Genomic DNA, 16,968 nt, shown 5'->3' on the forward strand with positions numbered 1-16,968 from the left:
TCTTTACTTTGAATAGGGAAAATGCAGCAGGAGTTCCTAGAGCTGGAAGGGTAGATAGAATGTTAACAAATAGAGAAGCGCAGCAAGAATTCTTGCTCTTGGAAGAACTAGGACTATTATAATGTTGCCATGGTTTAGTTGAGTGAAAATGGGAACTGTAGAAGTCTTATTTAAGAGGCCAGAGAAAATTACAAAATGATCCCGATAGGAGATGCATATCATCATTAATTTTTGAGAATGAGGGGTGTTTAGTAATGGAATTATTATGAAGACATGGCTAGGATTAATGGGAACTATCAAGGGTTGACCTAAACTACGTGGAGCTTTGACAACTTGTAGGCTTCAGATGTACCTGAAGGGAATGGTCACAGACTGAAAAAGAAGAGCTGAAGCTGTAATAGATGCATTACCTTGCCTGACAGAAGCTATGGTCTTTGGCAGAGACTTTGACAAACTCTGATGACCCTTCAGGAAGGGAGAATGAATGGATATTTCCATCCTCCAGTCTCTTGCCAGTGACACCCGCTGATTGAATGAAACTGGAAGCCAGAGAGCCCTGGGATGAAGTCCATGGAGTTTGCTCCACGTGGCACAGAGGATACTGAAGCGTAGCAAGTGGATCTTGAGAGGCCAACAGGAAATATCTAGACACACAAACCAAATACCTAGAATATACAACCAGGATTTAAAATTGTTTAAGAAATATTTTTTTCTTCTGTATTAGGTACCCTTAAATGTGTTGGGAACACAAAGATGAGAAAGTAGGCACAGTCCCTTCCCTCTTTGAAGCAAGTAGGTATATAATATCTGAGAATGTGTACTTTTGTATGTTTTTTCTCTCTTCCACAATTTCCGAATCTTCCTCTGGTGGATAGAAAAATTCACATTGCCTGGAGGCAAATTAGAAGTGTCAGAGCAAGAATAAAGGAGGAAACTAAAGCTCAGTTTGGTTTTGTCTATTAAAAAAAAAAGAAATTCCAAGCAAGACTTTTGAAAATTAAAAGGGAAGGCACTTGTGGGAAAAGGAGTTTTCAAATAATGGCATCACAAGATGAAAAAGCAAAAAGAGGGAGATGGACACAACACTATATCGACTTCTACTCCCAAGATGAAGGTCCTCGGGGCTTTGAGGGGAGCTAGGTAGTAGGTCCTGACCAGAAAGGAGAGATACAAGGAGTAGATAGATATAAGGATGTTAAGATGGCTGAATGCATTTGGGGAAATTCCAGGATCTACCTCGAAAATGAGCATGTCCGTGTCCCATTCTTTGCCATTCACGTTATCATGTGACATCCTTCAGATGTATACACAGAAGCTGTTTTTGTAGTTGTTGGACAAGGGTATCAGTAGCCTCACTAGTTACATGCTGCTTGTGGGATCTGCTTATTATCTAGCAGGAAAATAATATCATGTTCTATGCAATTTCCCTAACACCCCACTGCAAGAATATTTAAGTTATTATCTCAAATAGTGATATCTCTTGGGAAAATGTACACAATAGGAATAAAAGACTGGGCTTGTCTATTTCTTTTGTGTGTGTTTTTAAAGGAAGAAAAATCACATATTCTGAAAAAAAAAAAAAGCGCTTGGATTTAAAAACAAAATAACTGCCCTAACCGGTTTGGCTCAGTGGATAGAGAATCAGTCTGCGGACTCAAGGGTCCCAGGTTTGATTCCAGTCAAGGGCATGTACCTTGGTTGCAGGCACATCCCCAGTAGGGGGCTTGCAGGAGGCAGCTAATCTATGTTTATCTCTCATCCATGTTTCTAACTCTCTATCCCTCTCCCTTCCTCTTTGTAAAAAATCAAACAAAATATCAAACAAAAACAACAACAAAACTCTGCCCCATGTCAACAGTCCTGAACACTTATTAGCCTCCTCTCAATCATCTAAATATCAAGCAAAGTTCTTGAAGCACTCACAGAGAGAACATTTGTGACATGGAAAGAAAAGTCCCAGCTGTTCAATGCAGAAATGCTCATTGGTAGACTGGTATGTGAGCGGGTATAGGTGATATAGCAAATATCTGTTCGTACTGAGTACCCAGGACATGTAATTCAGTTCCTAGAACTTGTTTGAACTTTTTCATTCTTAGTAATTGTCGTATTCCTAGAAAATAGCCAACAGTAGGCATTGTTATTATTGACATTAATTGAAATATAATGTCTTTTTATCTTTATTTTTAGGATTTATTAGAAACAAACCACCATTTAAACAAGTCTCTGGTTGTGGTAGAAAAGGAGCTATGTAGAGTTTTTAAAAAAGTCACAACTGAATTTGTATCCTGTCGGTGAAATTGCTACTTTTACAACTATAGGTAAGTTATTGAACTTTCCTAAACTTCATTTGTTTGTAATTAAAAATAAGAGTAATAAAGCCAAACTCCTGTGGGAAACATTAATTGTGAAAATCTAATCCTCCTGCCCTGCCATTCCTCCTTTTCACTTACATCACCAATCTCATGATATTTCCTTGGGTCCTATCAAGAATACTGACCAGTGATATAATTTTCTTTATCCAGTTCCAGATTGCCTGGATATGTGTCCTATCATTTCTGAAGATCTCAACAAGCTAGGGATATTAAATCTTGAATGAATAAATGCTACTTGTCCCCTAATTTTCTTCCTCTTCTCTTGGCTTACATCTTGAAAACAGACAATATTGCCCACATGCAAATGTGCTTTTCCCCCTCTGAGATTCCTTTCAGCCAAACACAAAACTAAAGATGCCAGGCTCTTTGCACTTGCTGCCAGACTAATGATGCTTCATAAGCAGAGCCAATTTTGAAGAAAGTCAAAGTGTAAAATAAAATCTGTGCCTCCCTACCCATGTCTAATTAAGGGGGAAGCACATGTAAAATAGAGCACATTGGATATCAAATCCAAGGTTATTTAAGCGGACAAATAAAATGAAAAAAATAGGAGCTTTGCTTTGTCATTAATTTCCCATCAGTACTATAAGTAATTGATTCAACAACTACTAGAATATGACATTTAGCCATAGCATTGTCATGAAAACTGTAAAATTAATGGTGTAAAAAATTACCTCATAAACTGTCATGCAAGGATATTGGTAACCAGTATTGAAAATGACAATGAAACATTAGGCTTTAAGTAAAATTCCAGGAGAAAATGATATAGTATGTTATTAAATATTATTGATTCCTGAAAACTTCACATGAGAAGCTTGCTCTACTCTTCAAGAATAGAAAAATTCCTAACGTGTTTTCCCAATGTGATATTACTGAGGATATTTTGGGAGACCTGAGATGATGATATTAAATTCACCACATTTGTATTAAATATGGATGAGGAATATATATTTTCAGGTCAATTTTTTAAGAAACCTACCTTTAAAAAAAGGCAGGCAATCACATAATTACTATAAATACTAGAGACCCAGTGCATGAATTTGTGCACAGGTGGGGGAGGCAATCTGGGGTGGGGCTAGGCAGGGGGAGGGGCTGCAGGAGGTTGGCTTGCTGACCCTGCCCCCTATTGGATTGGGGGGGGGGTGATGAGGGGTGGGGCTGGCTGGGAAGAGGGGTTGCAGGCCAATTAGGGTGGGGTGGGGTTGGCTGATCAGGGGTGGTGCTGGCTAGGGGGAAGGGCCACAGGGGGTTGGCTGGCTGCCCCGCCCTCGATCAGGGTGGTAGAGGCTGATCAGGGGCAGGGCTGGCTGAGGCAAGGGGGGCCATGGGAGGTTGGCCAGTCGGCCCCACCCCCCCATCAGGCCAGTTTGCTGGCCACAGTGGGCATAATAGTAACCAGTTATTCTAGTTGTTATGGCATTCCAGTCGCTGACTATATATATATATATATATATATATATATATATATATATACATATATATATATATATATATATCTTTATGATTAAAATATTTAATTAAGAATGTTTTTTTAAATGTGATGATAATAAGTGAGTGTTGAAATTATGTGAAAGAAAAAGGGAAGACATAGTTAATGTTCAGATATTTAACATGCAGTTATGCATACACACATTCACACATGCATACACTTACACTCATACAACGACATATGTAAAAATGAATTTATAAAAAACTTAAAAGGTTTAGAGAAAATTAATTAACTCTTTAGGATCAGCAGAAAAAGAATGAATAACTAACATTAACTTCCAGTTTTGATGTACTTTACTTAAGGAAGATGTGTGATATGTTACCATTGGGATGGGCTGATGTAAGGTCTACAGAACCTCCTTGCACATTTCTTTGCAACTAACTGTGAATCTACAGCTACTTCAAAATAAATGTTTCAAAGTTGCAATAATGTTGAAGTAAAATTATTTTTTAAATACAAAGAGCAATTAGAGAAAAAAGTTATGTTGTGGTTTTGAAAGCAAGATAATAGTAAATGGGAGTTAAAAATGTACAAATAGTTAAAAGCACTAAATTTGACCAGAAGATTTAGTATAGGAAGTAAAAGAGCAATAGAGATTGAAAAAAATCCATTTTTCTTGTGTAAAAATAGACAATTGTTTTATGCATTTACTTGGTATTGATGGTCATACTCACAATCTGGAATTTTGTGTGAGAAGCATGGTAGAAAGAAATGGAATATTTCATTTCTGAAACTACACGTGAAAACATTGTCTTTAAAATAAGACTATGAATCACTTATTCAGTTTCCCTTTTTTAATGGAAAGTCCACTAAACTTCATAATTCTACATGGTGAACTTAAAAAGCTGCAATATCCTCATCTGATATCCAGAGCAATAATGCATTTTTCAACATGTTATTATTATATTCCTTAGCACTAGGAAATATTTGTTTTAATTAACTAACAAGCTAATAGAAACCATGAAATATCTCATAAATGGTCAGATTGAACAATTAATAAAATACAGCAGAGATATACTTTAAAATATGTTAAAGAATGAAAGTAAGTTGCATGGATTCATTTGAGATATTAATTTATTTTCTAAGTACTAATTAACAAATTAAAAATAAAGTCTTAATGCACAAATACAGATACTGTAATTTTGTTTTTTATAATCTTTCATTTGAAGTCAATAGGGCCTGTTTGTATAAAATAGAGATAATGTGAGCCATTTGCATTAGCAATTGTCAATCCATACCTGAAAAGGAGTAGGTTTTCCATGATGTGCTGAAAGAATGACTTAAGTATGTCATTGGAGCTATTCAAGTCCACTAGGTCACTTACATAATCTCCTCTCAAACTATTAGCTATGATGGCATCATCTACTAATTTCTGTTCTCTGGTGGTACATGATCAGGATAATCATCTTTTCTCTTTGTCACTCCACTCTGATTATTCTGGTTAAATAGGAAATATACTTTTAAATTTGATTGAGTCACTTGATGTACAATGTATAATAGTTTTTGTGGGGTGTTTAGTCCACTGTTTTAAACTGAACAGTGTTCCTCTACATAAATGATATTTGGGCAGCTTTGGGAATGTATGTAGACATTATTATGAAAAAGAGTTGAAAAGAACAGCCTTTGAACTGCTGAGATAAGTGCCATGAGCTGTAGTGCTCAGAACTGGCTTGTATCCATCCGATGCCTTCTGGTCCTGTGGTCTCACTGAAGGCAGCGTTCTGCATATTATCTTTGATCGAGTTACACTTAAATGATTTTGGCTGAAGATGGAACATTTTCCCTCTCTTCAGAACTTTACTGTTACACTTGCTAGTAAACCCATGGTGTTATGTATTATCCTCTGTTAGTTCTGAGTCATTGTTCTGGATTTTAAATTCACAACATCAATTTTGATTTGTAAAAATAGAAAAAATATTTAGTATCTAACATAACCCAATACTGTCTTAGTCTTGTTTCTAACTATAAAATTGAAATAAATCATCATTGTAGTATATCTTACTGTCTTAGGCTGCTATCAAAAAATACCATAGACTGGGTGACATAAAAATATAAGTTTATTTTCTCACAGTTCTGAGTCTGGAAGTCCAAGATCAGGGTGCTAGAATGGTCAGTTAGTGGTGGTGGCTCTCCTCCTGCCTTGCAGATGGCCGCTTTCTTTCTGTCTGTCTCCTAAATGAGAGAGAGAGAGAAAGAGAGAGAGAGAGAGAGAGAGAGAGAGAGAGAGAGAGAGAGAGAGAGAGAGCTTTGTTGTCTCTTAAAAGGGCACTAATCCCCTCATATGGGCCAAAACACTCTTGACTTCATCTGACCTTAATTACCTCCCAACTGCCCCAAATCCAAATAGCACCACATTGGAGATTAGAGCTTCAACTTATGAATTTCAGGGGCCTACAAACATTTAGCTCACAACATCTACCACATTAAGAATTTCCCTTAATATATTTTGCTGGAGAGCATTATGCTAAGTGAAGTAAGTCAGTCAGAGAAAGATAAATATCACATGATCTCACTCATTGTGGATTATAATGAACAACATAAACTGATGAGCAAAACCAGATCCAGTGGCAGAGAAGCATCCATCAGGTGATCAAACCCCAGAGGGAAGTTAAGGGAAGTGGGGTAAGAGGGAGAGATCAACCAAAGGTTGGTTATGCATATAAGCATATAAGCATAACCAATGGATGCAGACAACAGGGGGTAAGGTTGACGGCATGATTGGGGCTGGGGGGGGGGGCTGAAGGCAATGGGGGCATAAGGACACATATGTAATACCTTAATCAATAAAAAGTATAAAAATATTTTTTAATAGGAGCATAACATTTTCAAATTTCTAAAGATGTAGCACTGCACAATATTCGCAACACTTACCTGTTCTAAGAGCACCATGCCATTTTATTTTGAAAATAAACTTTTAGGGCTTATGGAGGGCTTTTAAGTACTTGTCATATTTGCTTCCAGAAACTACTAGGAGATGGGGAAAATCTACCTGTTCTTTACGGTTGAGCAGGCTCAGAGAGGTTCCATGAGTTGGCTAGCATGGTACCAAGACCGGAACCAGGTTTTTATGCTGCTTTCATGAAGACCCCCAAGTTCCTGAATGACTTTTTATTCTTTCATAGTAAAATGTGTTCTCCAAAATTTCTGTTTCTTCTCACATTTTTTTTTTTCTCCTAGTGGTTTGGATAGTATTTTTAAAGTCATAATTACCTGTCTAAAAATTTCAGGGTTATAGTTTTCTAGGAACCGAGAAAGTTTCTCTAACATATTTCACCAGAGCATTTTCTATGGGTAGAAACAGTGGGAAAATTCTCACCATTCTGCTAGAAAGTTATTAAAAGAAGAAGCACAAAACCTAAAAAACAAACTTTAATTATATATATTTTCCTATTTTTTGTTTCAGTACTCTCTCCAAATTCTGTCAGATTTGTATGTGTCTCTCAAATGCAAGCACTAAAACTAAACAAAAACACTTCAGAAGGAACCTAACCTAGTTCAATCCACAACTCAAGTGATTACTTTGGAGTCAAATAGCATTTGGGTTGATATATGAATCCATAACTTAAGGGATGTGTGACCTCAAACAATGTAATTGTTTTTAGACTAAAAGTTTTTGCTAAAAAAGGATAATAATTACTCTTATATTTACTGTGTAGAATTGAAGCAAAGATTAAGTAGATGAAATGACATATCTCATCAGGTAGTGAATTTTGAATGTGTTAAATTTGCAGTTGATCATGTGGGCCTAGGGTACAGCATATCTCATTATATATTAATTCATTATCTCTCTTCATCATTACAATTACAGTACTAGTTTATTTGTTGTACATAACATTTACTTTGAGGCCAGCATGTTGTTTCCAGTTTTGAATATAGTTAAGCTTCAGAAATTCGAGTCACAATATGAAAACATATTGTTGGTAAATAAGTGATGAGTAGTCAGTACATTTTTATGAATGAAAATAGGAATGAGAGCCAGTGTTAATGGCTAATGTGAACATCTACTCCAATGAAGTCTGAAGCCTCTTAGGGAATTACTATTTCTAGGCTATGGACTGTAATGAGTAGTGGCCATATAAAAAGACCATTCTAGTAGTTTAGCATGTATATTTAATTTTTTATTTGTTTGAACTGAGCTCACAAGCTATCACCAGGAAGTATCTCAGGGTTAGAAAGGACACATAAGTCTATGTATATGCCAGAAAAGAGATTGGGGAATAGACATTCTCAGCATGATGTATCCAGAATCCTAAGGTTAGGAATTCACCCAAAGTGACCTTTTTTTTAAAAAAAATACATATTTTATTGATTTTTTACAGAGAAGAAGGGAGAGGGATAGAGAGTTAGAAACATCTATGAGAGAGATCAATCAGCTGCCTCCTGCATGCCCCCCAGTGGGGATGTGCCTGCAACCAAAGTACATGCCCTTGACCGGAATCGAACCTGGGACCCCTGAGTCTGCAGGCCGATGCTCTATCCACTGAGTCAAACCGGTTCGGCCAAAGTGACCTTCTTATATTAATATTTTATAATGAAACTAGAGGCCTGGTGCACAAAAATTTGTGCACTCGGGGGGCATCCCTCAGCCCAGCCTGCCCCCTCTAAGTCTGGGAGCCCTCACAGGATGTCCTACTGATGTCCCTGTGGGGAGCGGGCCTAAGCCGCAGTCTGGCCTCCCTCTGTGGAAGGCAACTGGCCGATCAGGTATATAGATACTTTCTGAAGGCAGCACAGACCCCTTCCTTATTTCTTTCCTCTGTGATTGGAGAATAGGGGAGTAAAAGGTGGAGACAGAGCTGTGGCCGGGCCTGGGGCTCTTGTAGGCAGCAGAAAGAAGGAGCGGGCTGGGGAAAGTCTAGACATGGTTTTCTTCCATGGTCCTCCCTTCCTCTGGGCCCCTCGTTCTGTTTTTTCCTTGTCGTGGTGGACGCTTGGGCCTCGGACTGACAGGAGCCCAGCGATGGTGGCATTCAGCCCCCTCACTTCTCAGCTGAACATACAACCGCCTCACATTCCAAGTGGAGCTGTTTTCAAGTGGCTGAAGTGCTGGCAATTCATGCCTCCCGGCCTTTCCCCTCTCAGGTTTCCTCCTTGGGTCAGTTGAAAACTTCACCGAGACACTGAAGCAACTCTGCCCTGGTAGTTCTGCACCGGCCCCTGCCCGGGCCCACACCAGGAGGATCCCAGCTGAGGTCCCCTCCCTGCACGCAGCGCGCTCCTCCCTGTTCTAACACTGGGGGAAGGGAACAGCTCACCTGCTCTGGACCCTGCCAACCTGGCAGGCTGAGGCATAGGCCAGGCGGTGCAGCCCAGGGATCTGGTGGCTGTGAGTCTTCTCCCCCTCCCTGAAGTGTGGGGTAGGGTTGCAGCAGCTCACAGCCGCCCCTGGGCACCATGCATGGAGATCCACTCTCCACTGAGCCACCGTCTGCCCAGGACCTGTGGGGTTGGGGTGGCCTCCGGCTCCCACTGGCCCCACTGAAGCCAGACTCGGCTTGTCTGGCCACCCCCACCGCCGGAGGGCTGCTCATGCCCCACGGGCCTCATGGCCCTCATGAATCCCTATGGTCTGGCCATCCCATCCCAGGAAGTGGCCATCCTGATCTCCATGGCTCACTCCCTGGTGCAGTTGGGCCTGCCCAGCAAGCATGTAGGCAGGAGCTGGACTTCTGAGGGGAAGGAGGAGGGATGCAGGCCAGGGCAGAAGTGGGGAACTTGGCGGTGTAAACACAGCCCCCCCCCCCCCCAATGTCGTGCTGGCCCCTCGCACTGCATTTCCAAACCCCTGGGTGCCCCTGCCCAGCACTGTGCTCTCAGGCCTGGGGTGGGGATGAGGGACCTGGAGCTGCAGCCTGAAGGCAGCCCTCACTGGCTTGGAATCTCAATGGTCAATCAGGGAGGGATGCGGGGTGCCAAATTCCTTCTCTCTCTCTCTCTCTCTCTCTCTCTCTCTCTCTCTCTCTCTCTCTCTCGGAGAGGGTCCCATGTCCCTGGTGGGCAGGCAGGGCTCACCATTGTATTGCTGCCCGCTCTGTTGCTGCTGAGGCAGCGGTGGTGGGGGCTGCTGACCTGGCCCAGGACCCTGGCCAGCCTCCTGCGCCTGAACCCCAAGCAGCAGCGGAGCTTCCAGCAGCCAAAGCAGCAGCAGTAGCCAGCGTGCCAAGTGCCCGGAGCCAGCTGGGGGGCCGTGGCGGTGGTGGCCAGAGTCCCAGCTCCCCTTTGCCACCAGCCTCGCCAGGAGAGCCCCGGCACAATGTTCCCAGCTCCTGGCGCCAGTGGCCAGGTGCCAGGAGCCGGTCCATGCTTGTTGTTTCAAGGGACCTGGCATATATGGCATACTGTTCTTAATATGTTTTCTCACCTTCTTGGCACTATGTGTTTTAACCAAGGTCTCTGAGAAAGGTTGTTTCCCCAGGTAGGGATTTTCCCCTGAAGTCAGGGAGGGGATAAAACTCCTTAACTAAGTGCCAGGCGGGTAGTTAATCACTTTAACTACAAACAATCATGCTTAAGCTACATAATCTTTACTCCCTGGAATGGAGATAAGAAACGCCCTAACCTTTGTAATAGAGATTGATAGGGTTGAATTAACTGGTATAAATACAGATGTAACAAGACAGCAAGAGACAGAGAGAGAGACAGTACCTAGGCACTGAACCTACACAGAACGTTCTCTAGAGACAGAAGAACTTCGCTGGAGAGAACATGGCAAAAGGTCCTGGACAGAAACTGGCCTCAGAACCTAGCGAGAGAACATGGCAAAAGATCCTGGACTGAACCTGACTACAGAAATTGGCAAGAGAACCTGACTAGAACCTGGTGACTGAACCTGGCTGGAGAACCTGGAGAACCTAACAAGAGAACATGGACACAGAACCTGGCTGGAGATCCTAACCAGAACTTCGCTGGAGATCCAGACCAGAACTTCGCTGGAGATCCTGACCAGAACCTGGTTGGAGATCCTGGCTGGAGATCCTGGCTAGGCTGCTGATCAACTGAATGCTGTCTCCGTGTCCTTCCTTCTTCGCCAACTCTGTCTACACCTTTGGGAAACCCTGGACCTGCTGGGGTTGGACCCTGGCATATGGCGCCCGAACAGGGACCCCTAGGTAAGCGCCCCACACTCGGGACAGATCGGACTCCACCGTAGGAATAGGGTGGATAGTCTTCACCGACTCCGTCCACACCTTTGGGAAGCCCTAGAACAGGATTCCCCTAGGCAAGCCCCCCCATTGAGAACCCCCACACTCGGGACGGATAGGACTCCACCAGGGTGCTACAGACCCCCCTATAGAGGATAAGTAGGGTAAGAAGGTGGATAGTACAGAACTTAGATTGAGAAGATGTGCCATACTGAGTCCAAAGAAAGAAGACTCTGTATTGATCTTTAGATTAAGAAGATGTGCCATACTGAGTCTAAAGAAATAAGACTCTGTATTGATCTTTTAACATATATGCTTGCTAGCAGAGGAATTAAGGTTACTCCCAGTCAGACAGAACGTTTTATACAAGAAATATGTCCATGCTTTTCTGAGGAAGGAAAGGTAAATGTAATGGCATGGGAGAAGGTAGGCCCAAGGAGCCTTATCCTTAACCCCACTGCAGCCTTTCCACCCCAGGAAAGTGCAGTATTGGCAAGCTCTCCCTGGGGTGATAGATCAGGCCTCAGGTAATAGCAGAAAGCGCCAATCCTACTCTTAAAATGGATACAAGAGAGCATTTGGGGTTTTTTCTTTTTAATGCCCACTTTTAAAAAATAAAAAAGGGGGGATTTGCCGGGAGCCGGTCCATCCTTGCTGTTTCAAGGGACCTGGCGTATATGGCATACTGTTCTTAATATGTTTGCTCACCTTCTTGGCACTATGTGTTTTAACCAAGGTCACCTCTCTGAGAAAGGTTGTTTCCCCAAGTAGGGATTTTCCCCTGAAGTTAGGGAGGGAATAAAATCCCTTAACTAAGTGCCAGGCGGGTAATTAATCATTTAACTAAGAATATTCATGCTTAAGCTACATAATCTTTACTCCCTGGAATGGAGATAAGAAACGCCCTTACCTTTGTAATAGAGATTGATAGGATTGAATTAACTGGTATAAATACAGATGTAACAAGACAGCAAGAGACAGAGAGAGAGACAGAACCTAGGCACTGAACCTACACAGAACGTTCTCTAGAGACAGAAGAACTTCGCTGGAGAGAACATGACAAAAGATCCTGGACAGAAACTGGCCTCAGAACCTAGAGACAGAACCTAGCGAGAGAACATAGCAAAAGATTCTGGACTGAACCTGACTACAGAAATTGGCAAGAGAACCTGACTAGAACCTGGTGACTGAACCTGGCTGGAGAACCTGGAGAACCTGGCTGGAGAACCTAGCAAGAGACCATGGACACAGAACCTGGCTGGAGATCCTATACAGAACTTCGCTGGAAATCCAGACCAGAACTTGGCTGGAGATCCTGGCTAGGCTGCTGATCAACTGAACACTGTCTCCGTGTCACTCCTTCTTCGCCAACTCCGTCCATACCTTTGGGGACCCCTGGACCCGCTGGGGTTGGACCCCGGCAGCCAGGGACTTCTTAGGTGCCTCCTCCTCTCCACCACCCGCTCTTCATGAATCCCAAGTTTCCACGGAGGTGGCAGCTGCAGGACGCAGAGCAGGAGACAGGGGAGCGGGCCTAGTGCCTCTCGGGCTTGACAGAAGGCACCGGCGCAGAGGAGATCTCCCCGGAACAGGGGGAGCTGCTGCCCTCTGGGGAGATCTCCTCCACGCTGGTGCCCTCCGTCAAGCCCGAGCGGCACTCAGCCTGCTCCCCTGTCTCCCACTCTGCGTCCTGCAGCCATCGCTTCTGTGGAAACTTGGGGTTCATGAAGCATGGACAGCGGGTAGAGCCCCGGTGGCTCCAGCGCTCCAGGGGTGCCTCCCGCCTTCCTGGCCCTGGGCTGGCTGGCTCCCGGCAGGTGGGCGGGATCATGTTAAGGCAAGGGATGCTGCTGATCCCCCGCCTGCCCCCGGGTCGCACACAGGAGTGGGCCCCCTGTCTCCGGTGGGCGGGCGAGGGCTCCGGCCAGGCGATCGGCACCGCTTGCCTTTGCCCCAGCCCCCACCCACACCCAGGTCGCACACAGGGCCCTGGATGGCGGCTTGTGCTGTCCTACCCTGCCTGCCATATGCAAATTAGCCGCCATCTTTGTTGGCGGTTAACCGCCATCTTAGTTGGCAGTTAACTTACATATCACCCTGATTAGCCAATGGGAAGCATGTCGGAAGTACGGTTAATTACCACGTTTGTCTATTATTAGATAGGATACAAGATGTAATAGCAATGGGGCACCAACAAATAAACCTACTTATTTATTTATTTATTTATTTATTTAAGCACTGCTCATGAATAATATCATCAAATGCTACATTTAATGTCTGCTCCAGTCACAATTTTCTTTAAGTCTGACAATGGCTTCTTCAAACCTACAAAGAAAGATTCTAAGATGAGCTCAGTTGCTCATTTCTCTGGCATTCATGTTTTTATATCTCAGCCCAAGAACTTAGAAATATACTGTACTTCAAGGATAGGCTAGAGGGGTGAATTTTGAATGTGTTAAAATTGAAATTGATCAAGTGGGCCTAGGTACAGCATGATGGTGATTAATTTGAAATAGGAGGAATGTGTGGAGCTTTCAGACCTAGGAGCAACTGATGAGTTTTAACCACACCCTTCCACGCCTGTTTATAAGCACTTGAATCAATCAATTAATATTATTGTTCCAAGATGGTTGTCCTTGATGAGTTTGATTTGCTGTTCATTTAAAGTAAAAATTATTAATCAGAAAAACCTAGGGACTATTATGCATAAGATTTATTTCTTCTTTATACTCTTTGTACATTCATTCCCTTGCATTTAAAAAGAAATATATTCTTGCCTGGCCAGTGTGGCTTAGTGGTTGAGCAACCATTCATGAACCAGGGGGTCACAGTTCAATTCCTGTCAGGGTACATGCATGGGTTTCAAGCTCTATCCCCAGTAGGGCATGCAGGAAGCAGCCCATTGATGATTCTCTCTCATCATTGATGTTTCTACCTCTCTCTCTCCCTCCCTTTGCAATCAATAAAATGAAATATATTCTTAAAAAATTAAAAACATTGTGTCCTAAATTTTTTCTTATAGTACCTTTGGTAAAAATTAAATGATTTTTAAGCTTAATTCCTTAATTAATTTTATATGTTACATATTATGTTGCAACAAGAATATATCCAACATCTATCATCTAAGACAGTGGTTCTCAACCTTGGCTGCACATTAGAATCACCTGGGAATCTTTTTAAAATCCTGATTTCTGGGCCTCATCCTCCGGAAATTCTGTTTCATTGTTACTAATGTTGTGGCCCCACCCCATAACTAAGAAACAGAAAAGATTCTCAGGTGATTCTAATGTGCAGCCAAGGTTGAGAACCACTGATCTAGATGATAGGTAGTAGGCATGAATCCTTACATATTTGAAGATACCTGAGTATTTTATTTATGTTTTAATAATGACTTTCCTACTTATATAATACATTTTGTTGAAATATAACAAACCAAGAAAAATACAAAATTATAACTATAAGGCTTAATGAATTTTTACAAATTGAACACACATGAATACTAATTACCCAGAAGAAAAAATCCTTTGTTAGCAATCCAGAAATCCCTCCTGCACCATTCAGTCAATACCTGTATCTTTACAGCTGAAGATAAACATGGTTTTGATTTATAATGTTGTACATTAGCTTAATTTTGAACTTTTAAAAATTAGAGTCATAGAGCATGTTTTCTTTTGTATCTGCCTTTTCTCAGCATTATTTTTGTGATATTCTTACATATTGTTCTATTGCAGCAAATGTATTCATTCCCATTGCTGCATGGGGTTCCATTGCATGAATATAGCATACCCATTCAACTGTTGTTTACTGTTTCCATTGTTTATCAATTGGGGGCTATTATGAATTATGCAGCCAGAAATATTTCTGCACATATCTTTTGGTGAACATATGTAAACTTTTCTATAAAGCAATAGAATTGTTTGGTCATAGAACATGTTTACATGGAGCTTTAGATGGGAATGATAAACAGCTTCTAAACTAGTTGAACCAATTTACTCTTAACTACAATGTATATAATTCAAAATTGTAACTTTTATTTGTGTGGAATGATATTTCTGTTTTTCATTTGAATCTCTGATGACTAATGAGTTTTAGAGAATTTTCATATATTTATTTCATATAATCTCTTGTGAAGTATCTCTTTGGTAGTATTTTTCTCCATTATTTTTAAATCAGTTTGTCGTTTCATAATGGTTTGTAGGAATTATCTGTATTTTCACCATATGTGTTCTTTGTTGGGTAAATGTATTGTAAATGTCTTCTCTTACTCTGTAGCATGTGTTTTAACTCTCTTAATGATGGAATTTGATGAGGAAGGGTTTAATTGAAAAATTCCATTTATCATTTTCCCCTCTATTATCATGAAGGTATCATCTTTCATTTCTTAGTATGTTTACTTTTACCTTTCACACTTATATCTATTAGTTCACTGGAACTAATACTATGTAGTGTTAGGTTTGAGCCAAGATTCTTTCCCCCACCTCCCTCCACAGGAGCAATATGATTCACTTACTACCTCTTATTGAAAAGGCCAGTATTTCCATCAACTTCTGCAGCGCTGCATTTTATTATAAATATTTGTATATGCACGGATTCTTGATTTCTTATGCCATACTATTGGTCTGCATTTTATCTTACATAAATGCCCTGCTGTCTGCAGTACTTCAGATTTCTGATTTTGGTGGTCATTAGAATAAGGTTTCCAAATTTGTTCTTTAAAATTGTTCTGACTATTTTTACATCTTTGTTCACCTTTTATTTTATCAATAATGTATATGCAGAATTATTGCATATTTCAGATAGTTGTATAGATATGTTTTTAATGACTTTGATACTATTATAACTATAATAACTTAAAATTTATTTTCTAGTCATTTATTACTATTTCATATAAACACATTTCTGTATATTGAAATGAAGTTTCCTTTATGAATTGTAATAGTCTATCTGTCTGACTATAATATGTTTACATAGGTATATATACACAGATATACATATATTTTTTTACAAACATATCAGGCCCTAAGTAAATGGTTTCATTTGTTTTATATTAATCTTATAATTCATGTTTTTTTTAATGACAATCTCCAGTGAAATGTTGAATAAAAATCATGATAGAAGACATCCTTAGCTTTTTCTAGACACAGCATAAAAGCCTTTCAATATTTTCTTATTAAATAAATTTTGTACAAAAATTTTCTACATAACCATTACCATGTTAAGGAAGTTCACATCTATTTCTAATTTGATAACTTTTCTGCATATATTGGTATCATTTTAAAATTTAATAGGGGGTTCAGTTCATATATTTTGACTGTTAAACACATGTTGCATTCCTGAAATATTCAAATCATGATTGTTTTTGTTATCATTTGCATATGTAATGACCTCTAATTTGCTATCTTTTTAAATGGATTATCTCATCATGTTCTTGATATATATTAGCCTGTAATGTTCTTTGCTCATAATAGCCTGGACAGTTTTTGTATCAAATATAATTTAGGCTCATGAAAAAATTTGAGAAGTATTTTCTCCTTTTGCTAATCTCTGCAAAAGCAAATCTTTTAAAATATGTGCCAGTGAAAGTATCTGGGCGTGAAATTAACTTTATGAGAACATAAGTATTCCATGTACTATTAAAGAGTGTGTATTTGGTAGTTGGGTGCAGTGTTCTATATTTGTCAAGTACATTTTGTATTTGTTTTGTCTAAACCATACTTTTTGCTTATTTTTTAGATTTTTCAAGAAAGCAGTTTTAGAGAAAGGCTTATCCATATTTTCTATATGATGATTGATTTGTCTATTTCTTTTATATCTACCATGTCTTTCAATATTTTACTGTATATTATTAAATACATAAAATGTTATATAATTACATAGTGAATTGGACATTTTAGTATTAAGAAATAATTCTCTTTGGCTCAAAAATTTTTAAAGTCTGATGTGAATATAACTACAAACAGCTTTA

The sequence above is a fragment of the Myotis nattereri genome, assembly GCF_964212035.1.
Source record: "Myotis nattereri genome assembly, chromosome: 3".
Lineage (NCBI taxonomy): Eukaryota > Metazoa > Chordata > Mammalia > Chiroptera > Vespertilionidae > Myotis > Myotis nattereri.